Below are 3,779 nucleotides of genomic sequence, written 5' to 3' on the forward strand. Positions count from 1 at the left end.
TAAACCTTTCTAGTTATTCTATATGAATAATCATATACACCATTACAGACACTCACCTAGGACACTTGCAAACTCAAGAAAAGGGAATGTGGGCCTTCATACCAGAAGAATGAGGGACCAGTGAGAGGGGAAGAACCATCTGTATCTATATTATATAGTACTGAACGGAGAAAAAACCTTGACATCTTGAGAAATTTGGAGTGAAATAATGACATGTTCTCTACAAAACCTGTACTTCTTGCAGCAGAGAGCAAAGTGGGACAAATACCTGACCAGCATTTGACATTTCAACAAAGTTATCTGAATTTCATAAGAAGTAAAGTGTCTTAGTTTGCTAGGGCTGCCATAACAAAATACTATAGACAGGGGTGGCTTAATAAAAGAAACTTATGTTTTCATAGTTCTTGAGGCTAGAAGTTCAATATCAAGGTGTTGGCAGGTTTGGGTTCTTTTGAGGCCTCTCTCCTTGACTTGCAGATGGCCACCTTCTTGCTGTGTCCTCACAGGGTCTTTCTCCATACACACATCCTTGGTGTCTTTTTGTGTGTCCAAATTTCCTCTTTTTACAAGGATACTAATCAGATTAGACTAGGGCCCACTCTTATGACCTCATTTTAACTTATCACCTCTGTAAAGGCTGTGTCTTCATAGTCACATTCTGAGGTACTGGGGATTAGGGCTTCACCATATGAATTTTGGAGGGACACAATTCAGCCCATATAGTAGGACTCATAGTTACTGACTCCAACTATGGGGTTATGAGATTAATTTTAAATGTTTCTCAAAAACGTTTCAAATATCTCAGGTATTTTTTAATTCTATCTTCTTATATCAAATCTACTGGAAGTCTGACTATAATTCACCATTTTTAGTGAACTTATGTTTATATTACCTAGTTAACTTTCCTACCTTTTACATATAGGTGAAACCCAGTGTTCCATTTATAATGAATTGCATTATCCAAAGGTAAAAAATTAAAAGCTACTGAATAACGCCAGAAATTTGAGACTCATTAATCTGGATTCCAGTAAGCCTATAGACCTTTTCAATTAGTTTTAGCATTACAGCGTGTTGAGAGTTGTGTTATCCAAGTTTCAATGAACTTGTAGCAGAAAACAACTCAACGAAGAGGCAAGTGTATCTATGGTTCTTCTTGTCTGAAAACAATAAATTTATTCAAATAGTAAAATTCCCTTTTAACTTTCTTATGATAGTTATATTTTCCATGATAAAAACAAGTATTTATGTGTTAGTTTTCGAATTAGTGTTTAACAAATGTGATGATTTAGGATGGCAGAGTTATTCTTAAAATATTCTTAAAATATACTATCTGTTAATATCTGCATTTGTTAATGTGCACAACATAAAACATAGGACCTCTCCTTGAGTAGATTATAATAATCACAGAATAAACAAAATTATATAAAGTTAAATGTAGTCAATGTTATATGACCAGATTCAACAAATAATGCAAAAATAATTCAGGAAAGAGAAAAGTTAGATTTAAGTAGGAAAAATTCCAAGAACAAACTAGGAATCAAACTCTCATTAAATAGTTATATTTAATTGCAGAATAATTTTAGGGCACAGAGTCAGAAAACATGAGTTCAAACCTTTGCTCTTTCAATTGTTGATTATATAACTTTGACCAAGTTTCTCCCAAATTTTTATTCCTCAAAAATGAGGACAATAATAACTACCCAATAAACCTGGCCTCTTCTTGAATTGTGCTTTTATGATTTAAAAACCCAGGACCCCACATGTTTTGAGAATGGAAGCACACATTTTGGAAAATTCTTAACACATTTGAACCTTTTTTCCACTATCCTTTAAAAGGAAGAAAGGAAAATTGCTTTTATTTTTTGCATCTCAAAAAGACATCAAAACACTGTATAGTATAGCAAGATGTTGACAACTGTTAAAACTGAGTATTGGGTACAGTAGAGTTCATTATAATAGTTTCTCTATTTTTGCTTGTTTAAATATACTCATAATAAAAAAATTATTTAAAAAAAGAACCTCAATATCACTATTTAATTACCTAATAATATGAAAGTCCGTCCAATTTTACCACGATATTTTATTCTAAGAAATGAAACTAGTATCCTCTGTGTGTGTGTGTGTGTGTATGTGTATGTATTTCCTATAAAACTGTCTTTGTAACAGAAACTTATAACTCAGTGCATTAAAATTTATAATTTTTTTGTGTCTTCTCTATTTAGGTGAGATTCTCTTTCTTCAAGATCTGAAGAGATGTACTAAACCAGTGGTCTTTATTCTATGCGTTGATGACTCATCTAGTTCAACATTATTTCTTACCTTTTAAGTATCAGGCTTCCGTTTAAAGTACATAGAAAAATGGATCACTGAATTTCTCAAGACAATGTCTTGCAGACAAATGTCTACTTTTGAAAAGTGTTCCTTCCTTTTGAATGGGAAGGAATTTTATTCTATCATCAAGTCCCTGATTCCCTAAAGCAGCAAGTTAGGTGAATAAAAATGTAGAGCTTTGCATGTATGCATATATGTATGTATGTATTTGCAGTTGAGAGGAACCTTGGAATAAGTTCTGCTCTCCATCATTGATTTATTTGTTCATTCATTCAACACATCTATGTTGACGAGCGCTGTCCTAGCCGCTGGGATTCAGCAGTGAACAAATCACACAAAATTGCCTGCCTAAGTATAACGTATACTGGGAGGGAAGGAGGAAGAGAACATAATTAGATAAACGAGTAAAATAAATGACATATCAGATGGTAATAATGCCATGGAGAAAAAGAAAGCATAGAAGGGGAAAAGAGTCACTGAGGAGACAGAATGACTATTTTAAGTATAATAGTGAGAAGAATGTCACTGCTGAGATGACATTTGATCATACACCTAAAAGGCTGAGGCTGTGAATCAGGTGGACACCAGTCACGTGCCTGTTCCAGGCAGTGGGAAGAGCACACGAGTTTCTCATAGAGAAGTGGCCTGATGAAGAGACAGAAAGGAGCTGACAAGACTGGAGCAGGGGAAGGTGCGGGAAACACACGGGAGCAGGACTCAGGATCTGGATTTCTTCTCTGAATCAGATGGGAAGACTCCTGCTGCTTTTGAGCAGAGGGGGATGTCTTATTCAGCTTTAGTGAACAAGTATATTCCAAGGCTGTAAGATGCAAAGGAAGTAGCAGACAGATTATCAACACACCGACAAAAGATTTCAGAGAGGCATTTGAGGTGACTAGATTGATTCAACAATTGGGGGGATTTGCCACAGGAGGCATGGCTGAAACTGTTGGGGTACGCTGTGTGGCAGATACTACTTTTAATTGAATGTCCTACAATGTAGCCTTTTTTCAGTCAATTCAAAAAGGGAAGGAAACGTCTAAAAATTCAGGTTCTGGCTAACTCATCCTTATCCTTCAGGTCTCAGGTTAATAACTCCTACTCAGATCTTCTTTACTCAATACCTCAGGAATGTAGATTCCCCGTTATACTCTCAATACACCTTTTGTTTTTTTCCTTTATGGAATCTACTATAATTGTAATTATTTATGTAAAGGGACTAATATTTTGATGTGATTTCCTCTTTTGGTTATTTGAGCAACAAATCTTTTCCAGAATCCGTTTGAGGCCTCCATTTATGGGAGATTTAATATTTTGTAACAAATAAAACGTAAAAGAAAATATCAAGGTAATGTTCAGCTTCTTATATAAAAAAATAGGAAAGCAGTCAGGTGTTAATTTAGAAGGAACTCTCATAGTGCCCTTTATTTCCCATATTTATGATATAA

The sequence above is a fragment of the Diceros bicornis genome, chromosome 16 (genome assembly GCF_020826845.1).
Source record: "Diceros bicornis minor isolate mBicDic1 chromosome 16, mDicBic1.mat.cur, whole genome shotgun sequence".
NCBI classification, from domain to species: domain Eukaryota; kingdom Metazoa; phylum Chordata; class Mammalia; order Perissodactyla; family Rhinocerotidae; genus Diceros; species Diceros bicornis.